Consider the following 11,451-nt stretch of genomic DNA (forward strand, 5'->3'; position numbering starts at 1 on the left):
ACCTTGTCCCTCATACCCTCCTTCACCAACACTTTACCCTTGCCCCCCCATAAGGCGTTCAGTTCACTTACACCAAACAGTTTTGCAAGTATTGCTTTTGTAGTTGTTTGACTTTTTATAGCCTGTGTCTCTCAATTTTGGAATTCCCTTTCAATTTCCTAGTTCCAATACCAGTATACACGGTTTCCAATATATTCAGATAAGATTACAGAGATAGAGGAGGACGGGGGGCAAAAGCTCGTGGCAGGCAAGAAGAGAAAGCCCTTGGCACCCAGGGTAAGGGTAGGGGAGCAGAGCAGGCCAAGAGGGACGTGACCATGCCAGGATGACAGGGAGTGGGGGGCATGTGCTAAGAGAGAAGGGGAGTAGGCTCGTGGGGTGGAAGAGAGGGGAGGTAAGCAGAACAATGGCTCACGGGGAGGGGAGATGGTTTCCGGGATAGCACACAGGGAGGGAGAAGCAAGGGCACTGGAAAAGGAGGCAGAATAGGCAGAAGGGAAGGAGAGTGGGCAAGTCCCACGGGTAGAGGAGAGGTTGCCCTCGGGAATGGGAAAGAACAGGACTCCGGGAAGGCAATGCACGGCAAACTGCTGCGTTGCTAACGCCTTCTGAGAACCTGCCTGCTGCTCATGGAGGTCCAGTTGGGCCAGGCTAAGGATCCCTGTGAAAGGTACAGGGCACGTGGAGACTACATGGAGCCTGGAGAGTCGCTGTGCTGCCACTGTTGGACAGCAAGGCTGTGGGGCTGGTGCAGCAGGAGAATAAAATGGCTGAGTAGGAGACAAAAAAGCTGGTGGGGGTGATTTAGAGGCACCTTTCAGACAATTTGTATCACAAGCACGGAGGAAGCAATGGTTAGCCAACGGTAAACCTATTTCTCAACAGCCACCACTAAAGGAATTGCAGGCTCTTCAGTTAGATCTGGGACCAGTGAATAACCAAGCCACCAAGGCTCATGAACGCCTAAAACAGAATCTGAGCAAGAGGCAAAAGACTCTCCTGGATTCCAGAAGCAGCAACATCCGGGGCATCCCTGGCTTCTGGGCCCAAACTGTATCCTTAGGCATCTTACTTGTTACTGCCTTGCAGCCTGTGTTTTCGAGTAGTGGACCTTTTATGAGGCATTTGCATGCACAGGATCTGGAACATCACACTGCTAGGGTCCTAGAGAAGAGGACTATGGATAATCTAGGCTAGAGATTGGTATAGGCAGGAGTTGTAGGGACAATGAGTCATAGAAACAATGAGTAGCACAAGGAAGTTGCCACATAGCTGCTAATTGGAGAAGAGTTTTGTAATGGTGCTATGGGAAAGGGGGTGTGAGTTACGCCACGGTCAGTAAGAGGTGGGAAAGAAGACATTTAGACAAAGAGATTGTAAAATCTGGCCCCCATCACTCAGAGAACAGAATACAACAGAGCTCAGTTCAGGTCGTCTTCAATTTGCAAATCCTAAGCTTACCTATTATTTAGGATATTCCTTGGCCTAGAATAAGATGGAGATTGGAGTACCTAGGAAGACACTAGCCTCACACATCACTTGCTGCTTTCAATGCAAGTGGTTATACCTAGCACATCCACAGCATCTGAAGGCTCCTTGACCCAGGCAGTTTGTGAACCATCCCCAGCTGTCAGCAATGATCAGTGACCAAGATGAAGACATGCTTAGCTACATGATCAATTTGGAAGTGAGTACCCAAGGCATTTATCTTGGTGGGCTATACAGTGTCACGAACAGAACTCACTTCCAAACAGGAACTTGCCGGTTACCTGTAAAGGGCTTTTAGCTTTCTACCTTTTCTTCTGGTAGGTACAAGAACTCAGGCATCCCAAGAGTTCCTGCAAAATCACCTTTTACTTTAGAAATAACCCACACTTCCAGAATGCAGTGGTTGTTAAGGAATTCCTCATTGATATCACTGGTAAGAATTTGCTCACAGTGTGTTTTTTGGAGTTTTGAATTGATAATGGCCAACAGGACTTGGATTCTCTTATCATGTCTTCTTGCAGGGTATAGGTTGTGCCATTCCACTCCCATTCTGTGGCGTCAGTATTAAAAAATTGAAGCTGACAGTCACAGAAACCACAACAAGAGCCCAAACTTCTTCAACTGGTTTACAGACCACAATTTTGCAGGCTCAAACAGGATCACTGAGGTACTACAAAAGGCCAAAGCAAGCCATCTGTGACGTTTGTTGGTTCACTGGCTTGCTGAGTGCTGAGTATGAACATTGAGCTAATTGCCTTACCTACTTACCTTACCTACTTACTTTACCAGATCATCAGAAAAGACCTGTGGCTCAATCCATTGTATTTACTACAAGATGATGAAAGCACATGAAGAGAGGGTAAAGAGGAAGGATATATAGGAGGGTAGCTAGTACATGCTGTCCTTCTTGTCAGGTACCTAAATGCTAACTTCACACCTGTACATTTGAGGCTTGTGACTAAAAGAGGATGGCCCAAACGCAGTTCCACCAGGGCCTCTGGAAGAGACAACAAATTGGAAGGACAGCTGTGCAAAACTGGTTAAGGCTGAACTAATTCTACTGAAGCATGGGTAATGTACAGAGACACTCAGATAGATGCCAAGCTGAATCTTTATTACCCTGTCCTTCTCAGAGTTCCAAGAGAGGTAAACCCATTTCTTACCCTCCTCCCATCTCCTAAGTTTTGGCTCTCCCAAATTTATTTCCACCATTGTCTCTGAATAATTTTGCTTGTGGTAAATCATGGCTTGTGAGGTTTCTTGTGTAATCCTCGACATGGTAGGGGGGAAGGGGTGATAGAGAATGGACTTTACCTCATGGACTGGAGACTTGAGTTCAGAAGATCTACACTTAGAAGGGATTTAGTGTGTCTTAGCCAGCATCCAGAAGTATCAAAACAACTTTATATTATATACTTGTAATCAGTATGTATTTTTCGTGTTCCTTAGGGTAATTCTGGACTTTGACTGGAAGATGATGGAGCATCCAACTTTACCTAAATTCATTGGGACATGTGTTCATCACAAGGACTACTTTAGAATTAGGAGACAAGCTAGGTCAACACAGAAAAACCTGGAACTCACTTCAGGTACTAAGACAGGATGCAGAGGGCCAGACAGGTGATAAAATGTAAATTGATAATTCAGGACAAATCCACACGGTCATATGTTTCTGACTCTGTGCAAATATATGTAGGATTTGAATGGGAAAATAAACAACTCGGTTCTGTTTGTGAGTTTGCAATGATTGTTTCTAAAAGTCAGTTGGAGAGTCTGCCTCTACAGTTTAATGAGAGGAGGGAGACATATCTTCAGCTGAAGCTCAGCATTAGAACACACTTTTTTCCCCTTTTAGGAAAGAATTGGCAAGGTTTTTGACAGTAGTTAAGGAGGGTGGAGGTTGTTGACATTGGAGAGACATTTCAGGCTAGGCCCCAAATTCCACCTATTGCACATGAACCTAAAATCAACATTGCTTATGTGAAGTTATACCAATTGCTCCACCTCAATGTTATATGTAGAGGTTCTCCCATAGTTGGATAGTATGGTCCAGAAGCTTAGCCTCCTCCCCACTCTCCATTCTCTCTACTGTCTGAATACACATGTACGTCCTGAAACATTTCAGGGCTACAGAGAGCACTGTCCCTGTTTCCTTCATGGCATCAACAGCTTCTGGAGTTATACAGATCTTCAATGAAGATTTGTATTATCATTTCAGAAATAAGTAAGAACTGCAAACAATGCCTTGTATACCTGTGAGGAGTAAGAATGACCTAGGTGAGACAGGCAAGAGTGGATAGGGGAACAGGGCAGTATGGGTGTAATGGCAATAAAGAGTAAGTCCATAAAGGTTTGTGTTTGTCTCTTTCCCAATACCAGTCTCCTTACTCACGCTGGCCATGCTTCCTCATGCCAACCATGTTACATTAGAGTGTCCCTGTGTTCATATCTATTCTTTCTGCCATATGGCCTGATACGTCCTGTTTCTGAGATCAAGAGGCTGGTCATGTTCACCTCTGGCTTCTTCCCCACCTCACTGTTTAATTCCTTTTTCTGTTTTCTTCCCTACTTTAGTAGTGATGTGGCACCCTGGTGATCTCAGATGGGTGTTCAGATCAGGGGGATGCTTTAGATCCGGTACCCCAACTGTTAAGGTATGAATACCAACCTCATTAGTGGTGATTTACAGAAAGACCCGAGATCAGAATTTCAGTCTCCATGAGTGCTGCCAAGAGAACTTATGAAGATTGTATCGATGGTATAAAATGCTATAGGTACATGGTGTCTACATTCTCATACTCCCAGGAGAAACTGTAGAATAATACCAGAAACAAATTACAAGGTGAAGGAAGTAGTGATAGTAGGATCACATTCCCTACCAATTCAAATGACCTTTCAAAGCACACTTTGTGGTTGGGGAAACACTTGTTGTCCATGACAAAGAGCTGATTCTCTAGGCATCACTAATCTCTGGAAGTTTGTAACTGTGGCAAATGGTAAATGTAGAATCATTGTCCTGGAGTGATGGACCTAATATTCTGCTTTCCAGGCTGGCAAGGAAGTAAAAGAAAATTTTCCTAGTTATTCTGAGAAAACCTGCATGCTTGGATGCAGCATTAACCTCTAGATGTGACCCTGTACAAAATTCACTCATTCCCTGAGGTTTTGTAAGCCAGTGAGGATGGCCAAGGAGATTTCCCTACACACAGATGCTATAAGAGAGTCTGCAGGAGTATTGCGGGATAATTGGGAACTGTACCCTTCCCACTCTATTGCTCTTCAGCTTTGGCTCTTATTCAGAGACAGAGACATCTCTAATATACTCTCTGTTGGCCTTAGGAAGAAAATGAATCCCCTATGACTCCAGATGCTTACCAGGACTTCCTGTGATGGCTCTGCACAGGGGCGCAAAGTGTGTTCTGCTCCTACATCATGGCTGGACATATTTATCCCTGTGGGTAATACAAGGATACTGTGAAATTAGCCTAGGGTCACACTGTGCCACAGAGACATAACCTGGTCACACATTTTTAAATGTTTATTATAGCCAACATACTTAGGAACTCATGTATTGCAGTTGACACTAGCAGTGGGCAGTGTGACCCCCAGACTTGACCACCTTGCTTTGATGAACTGGTGTGAATTCGTTAGGTCTTCTGGCTAAGCGTACTATTTGTCCTTGCAATTCGCCCCATAGGACACATGTGCATCCAATATATGCTCTTAATGAGGTTTTGTTGTGGCTCTTCCTTATCTGCTTTGCTAACAGAACCTTCATCACTACACATACTGGATATGGTAGGGGCCAGTAAGACCCACACAAGTTTTTGTTTCCATGTTTTTGTTATAATGGCCTGATGTCATCTTGCGATCTTTGGAGACACCTCATCTTCCTTGTCTCCTGCATCCTGAAGTATACATTTTGTTCTATCCAGGGCCCACACACCAGTAATTCCCAACATGGTGGCCCCCGTGTGCTTCAGGTGCAATGGGGACTTGTAGGCCAGCCTTATCAGTAGACATCCTTAGGCACTCGTAAGCTTGGCATTCACTCGCTGAGTTCCGTTCAAGGATTTTCATAAATAACACCTTGATTGTTCCAGCTTGGTCTCCTAAGGCTGCTCATTGGTATAGTCTTTTTGTCATTCTTTCTGTTGCGTGTCCTGTTCATGGGCTCCAACTGCTCCTTTATATTCGGCTTCAGTTGTTTTTCTGTGTGGTCATTGGCTCCTGCCTTTCTGCCTACAATACCAGTGGCTGCTGAATATGGTCACAGAAAATTAACACCACCCAGGACACAGTATAAAGGCCTCTGGCATTTGTTTCGTAACTTACAAAAATTCCTGGACCTAAGGGGAATCCCTGCCCTCCTTCACTGGCTTTCTTGCTTTTTTGATCATGGGCTTAGCATGTGATTTAAATTTGTTCCTAGTATAGATTACTCAAACATTGATAGTTTCCTGTATACTTTCACTCATTATTCTCTTTCTGTGAAGTGATTTCTACACATTTTCCCAGAGATATTCCAATTTATAAATAATTTTGCTTTTTGGTTTTAACCTTAGTGCCCTTGTGAAATTTCAGATCATCAACATAAACTGAATGTCCATCAAAAAACATCACAAAAACCTGTAGAACCAAGCATATTCCCATGCATGTATGCCATTAAAAGAATCACACGTTCTATCCCAATTTTGCAGATGGTACACCTCAATGCAACAATAGCAATTAGCAGCAGAGTCTTTTCTCTTGTATTGTGCTCTCATTTATCTTAGCGATTTCAGATTCCCATACTAGAGATAAATATTCCCACATGACTTTATGTAAATCTTCACTATTCTCTGAGTGTGGATGTGTATGGAAAGTTATGGTGAAGATTTTTGTGCCATTTATGTGCTTTGGTAATACGCTTCCATGTCTGCAGCACATTGGACGTATTCTGAGCTCAGGTACCAAATGTTGGTTTTCAGATTTTTTGGATATTTGTATGTGTCTTTGACTTTGCTGTCAGAATATTTTTCTGTGTCAAAGCACAGTATAGTGTGTAGAGTCAACCAGAAGGACACATTTTCATGGAGGTGTGTAAACCTCTCTGGTATTACCCGTGTTCTTGATGCGTGTATGACTATGCATGTTTGTGTGTATGAATGAGTGTGACAACCTAGTGATTCCTTGCAACTACAGTAGTGAAGAATGTTAGCCAAACACCCATCAAATGTTGCACATGGGCCTGCCACTGCTATTGCCTCATTCTCACTAGACAAGACAAAGAAATTTCATCATGAGAGAGAAACAATGTTTCAAGTTTGTAAGTGTCTACAGATTATCTGAATTCATATCTGGAATAACTGGAATAGTCCCCCTCAATCTTTTCAGAATACCAAACATGAATGCAATAACTTAATATTTGTCTGCAAAACCAACTGAGAAAGGTTATATGATGAATGAAAACTCCTTGTCTGGTCAATAGGACCAATTATTGTCCTGCTGCTGACTTCAATCATGTTGTTGAAGAGTGGGATGCATAGACCAGGCCATGGTTCATTGTCCTTGCTGTTTATAGGCCTGTGGTGAAAAAGAACATCCTAATGGGATAATGGAGATGCCATTGGTCAAGATAAGATATTCATGTGGCCCTCAAGGACAAAATATTAGGAGATATATACACAGAAAGAGAGAGAGAGAAAGAGAGAGACAGGAGATAAATGTGTGTTCCTATGTGGCTAGTGAAGAACATAAAATCTCCTCTTGGGCATATCTCCAGTCACAAAATTCTTTCCGTTAGGCCTAAACTTCTAGTTTCTACCACTTCCTACTAGTAGAGTACTTTGAGTCATAAATGTATGGAAATACAAATGCATATAGGAAATTGGGCTCTCATGCTTCATCATGAATGTGAGATGAAGAGACATGAATTGGTAGGCAATGGCAGGCACCAGTACTGGTCAACAGGAAGAATGAGTAAAGCAAAACAAAGAAGGCCAGTTGAAAAGAAAGAGAAACATGGAAATTGACTTGGAGAGCTCAGGGAAGCTGAAAGCAGAAGACAATAAATGCACTAAAACCAAATAGCACATACAAAGAAGACAACACAAAACAGAAACCAGATGTTCAGCCATAATTTTAATTTCTCCTATGTAATCATTATCAATAACACCTGGATAAACAATCATGCCTTTCATAGTCCAGCTGGACCTGCTCAACACCAACCCTACTGTCCCATGGGGCAAAGGCTTGACAAACTATCATTTAGCCCCTGTCTGATCTTAAATAACTTATCTGTCCTTGCCCCAGAAGTAGGAAACTTCCTCCAAGCTTTAGTTGCACATTCATTAATTTGTCCATAAGCAATTTCTGGGCAATTAATTTGTTGTTGAACATCAGAATATCTACCTGCACCCACCAGCATGTCATAGGATACAGATATGTTGCTGCGGTTATTGTATTTTGCCACCATATCAGACCTTTCCATCCATTCAGCAGTTTATAACAAATAATATCCCCCATTGAGGCAAGCCTGAGCAATTGTCTGCCAATCCTCTGGGCACAATGTCTGGTGAGCCAAACTATCAATCAAGGATAACGTGAAAGGAGCAGTTGCCCCATAATTCGTAGTAGAACTCGTAATTTCTTTCAATTCCTTAAAACATGAAATACCATACTACCAGTTGCTTTCATTTTCTAAGACAGGAAAGAGTTGGAAATACCCTCCCTCTTCTCCGTTGCAGTCAATTTAGCCTTTTGAACTGCAGACATAGGTGGGAGAAGTCTGAAGTAGGAGCAGTGGTCATTTACCTTCCCCATTTATCACAGGTCTGGGCATGGCTCGGTGCCCTGGAGTGTTTTTGTCTTTCTTACAGAGAGTGTCAAAAGACTAACATTGAATTTTTATACTTATAACAATCTCACACTCTGAGGGACAGCCCTGATCCTCTGCCATTGATACACAGAGGGTTTGTTTATTGTTCTTCTCACACAATAATTTTATAGAAACAATTTCAATCTGGTGATCAGTATCCAGACTCTTTCTAATCATTTTACAAACAGAAAATGTCATTGTTTTCCTCTAATTTTTATCTGTGTTTTTTTAATACTTGGCTAAACTTTTGCCATACCCCAAGTCCACTGTTCCCTCCTCCAGGAACCAGGGGCAGAGATTCTGTACAACTTCCTCTAGCCCCTTTGAACTAATCTTACAGCTCTTTTTCCTCAGGATGGTCCTATGTGCCCTCAGAAACACTCGTGTTTCGCACTCATTTTACATCTCCTTCCTTTTTTCTTTTTCTTATTCTTTTTCTCTTTCTATTTCCTTCACTTCAGCACCCCCGTCCCCCACCACCGCTACTACACTTCTTGGGTCCCTTTACCTGCTTGCTTCTCTGTGCGAGAAGTCCCTTCCGATGATTTCCTCTGGTCCCTGTTTGAGCAACGTGAATTAGGATTTCAAGTGGCAAGGTGATTGATGATGAAGGAGACACAGAGAGGCTGATGACACAACTCTGTTTATATCAGCAAACCCTTTAGTTTCATACATCTTCTATATTCCTCATAGTTTGCATAAGTGTGTTATACTTTGCAGGTGGTGGGTCTGCTGCACCCTCCATCTAATCTAGTTCAGGTAGTTACTCTGGTTTTCAGGTAGGAGTTGGTTGTTCTCTGTAACTGGGTGGTGCTAGTCAGTCTGTCTGGGAACCGTGCTTTCTCCCAGTCTGTTTGCAGAGGTGCGTTTTTGGCTCACTAGGAGCTTCTCTCTGCTTTTTATTTTATTTTTATCTTTTAGAAACTCCTACATCCACCTAAGCTGCAGATCTGCAGGGGGGCAGGCCTACCTCTTGCTGTGTTTTTCATCCCAGTTATGATCTACCAGCTCACCAGTGTAAGACTGCCTGGCAAAATATCTGAAACAACAGCAATAAAGCTCAACACAAACTCACAACAGAGGAAGTTGAAGGAGAATTGATCCAGAGCAGACTCCTGCTCATGTCACAAGATTACAGCAACAGAGTTTGTTTCCCAGAGTGCTAAGCTATTGCTAGGAAGTTATGACCTCATTTTCCACTGGGTGACACAAGAGAGCCACAGAAATTAGCAATGCTTTTGCTGTGGTTTATGGTTGTTTTGTCCCTGAGACTCATTTCAGGGTAAGCACCAAAAACAAGCCATAAGGAGAGCTGTGGCTCAAGTGGGAGAGCATTAGCCTTGAACACAAAAGTTCAGAAACAGCACACAGATGTTTAGTTCAAGCCCCAAGTCTGCCATATGTACACAAAAAAAGATCACAAATAAATATCAGGATGCATTTTAGTGGATAGAAAAATAGCATGGTGATTTATACAAATTTATGAACTGCTACTTTATACAAAATTTCTTTAAACTCAGTGCCTCTGGATAAGCATCTTGATAACTACATCCTTTAGGATGCAGTTTGAAATTTTAAACATGTGTGATCTCCAGTTTTTCTAACTGTCTCTACCCAGGACACATACTTACAACAAAATACTCTGTCTCCTCCAATAATTTAACAAGTGTAGCCAAGAACCACGAGGAAATGAACAAGGCTGAGAAAAAGCAAATTTTCAAGTATTGTTTGTAATCATCTATGTACGTGAGTCATATGCCACCACACCACTATATGAGTAAATGTCTCACAAACCTTTTCCCAGGTTATCTTCCACTTTTTTCTTGATCAAAATAGAGTTGTGGGGGCTGGGTATATGGCCTAGTGGCAAGAGTGCTTGCCTTGTATACATGAGGCCCTAGGGTCAATTCCTCAGCACCACATATACAGAAAATGGCCAGAAGGGGCGCTATGGCTCAAGTGGCAGAGTGCTAACCTTGAGCAAAAAGAAGCCAGGGGCAGTGCTCAGGCCATGCGTTCACAGCCTAGTACTGGCCAAAAAAAAATAAAAAGAAAACAACTAAAATGGAGTTGTGCTCATAATAGCAATTATAGAAGGCATGTTTCATGTATAATACTTGCAAGTTTGATCAGGATTTTGAAATGAAAAGTACACCATAAATTTATTTCATTTAATACATTAGCTGATTTAGAGAAGATCTTTAGATAAAACATTTAGTAATAGTAGTAAAGCCAGCATCTCTCAAAGAATATTTGATCAATAGATCATTAACCATTGTTTGATCAAATCACGGCCAAATTTCCTCGGTAAGGGATCACCTTGTCACATCCTTGATCTCAGTCAATATCCACGCTATCCATATCAACTAGCTCCAAAAGGACAACTTGTTGGGGATTCATCTTGGCCTTAAGGGGGGAAGGGCGAGGAGAGCGCTCCCGAGACGCCGCCTTCCTCCAGCCCTGGGACAGTGTGGAAGTGAGCTACACCTATCTCCTTCTGGGTCCGGAACCAGAATGGGTAGCTTTGAGACCATCCCCCACCTCGTGCCAGTGAGCACGTGTGCTCTCCTTTTGCGGGCTTTGCACAGAGGGCAGTACTATGGGAAGTGACGCTAGCCCATGAGGGAGGTCCTTGGGAGCTGCCCGTGCATGAACAAGTTCGCCGGCCTATCGCCAGCTCAGGCTCAATCCTCGTCATCACTACTATATTACTGTGAGCCCCTCCTGATTAAATTGGATTGCTCTCTGAAGCATCTCCGAGATCCGTCTGTACCTGGATTCCTTGGTGGGTAAGGAAGGAAGAAAAGGGGATCTCGTTCAGCCACGTGCACCTTAGACTAGCCCTTTGCTCCCCCTTGGCTGCCCGCTGGTCAGGTGCCCAAAGGAGAGAGTGAAAAGGGGAGCACTGATAAGGGAGCAAGCTCCCAACCCCAGGGGAGGTAAATCTAGTGCAGCAACAAATGACAGATTTTGTAGCTGAAGCATATACTCACTGTCATCTAGCAGCCAAGAACTGCAGTTGCAATCTCAGCAAATATATTTGATTATAATTCACCTGTGCTAGGAACTACGCCATACTCTCCGATGGTTACCATTCAATATTG

At 43.0% G+C, this 11,451-nt stretch overlaps 1 pseudogene; it reads left to right on the forward strand.

Moving 5' to 3' along the window:
- The first annotated feature begins 885 nt into the window (after positions 1-885).
- On the forward strand, positions 886-4,878 carry LOC125344658 (annotated as a pseudogene).
- Positions 4,879-11,451: the final 6,573 nt, after the last annotated feature.

The sequence above is a fragment of the Perognathus longimembris genome, unplaced genomic scaffold (assembly GCF_023159225.1).
Source record: "Perognathus longimembris pacificus isolate PPM17 unplaced genomic scaffold, ASM2315922v1 HiC_scaffold_201, whole genome shotgun sequence".
Taxonomy (NCBI): Eukaryota; Metazoa; Chordata; class Mammalia; order Rodentia; family Heteromyidae; genus Perognathus; species Perognathus longimembris.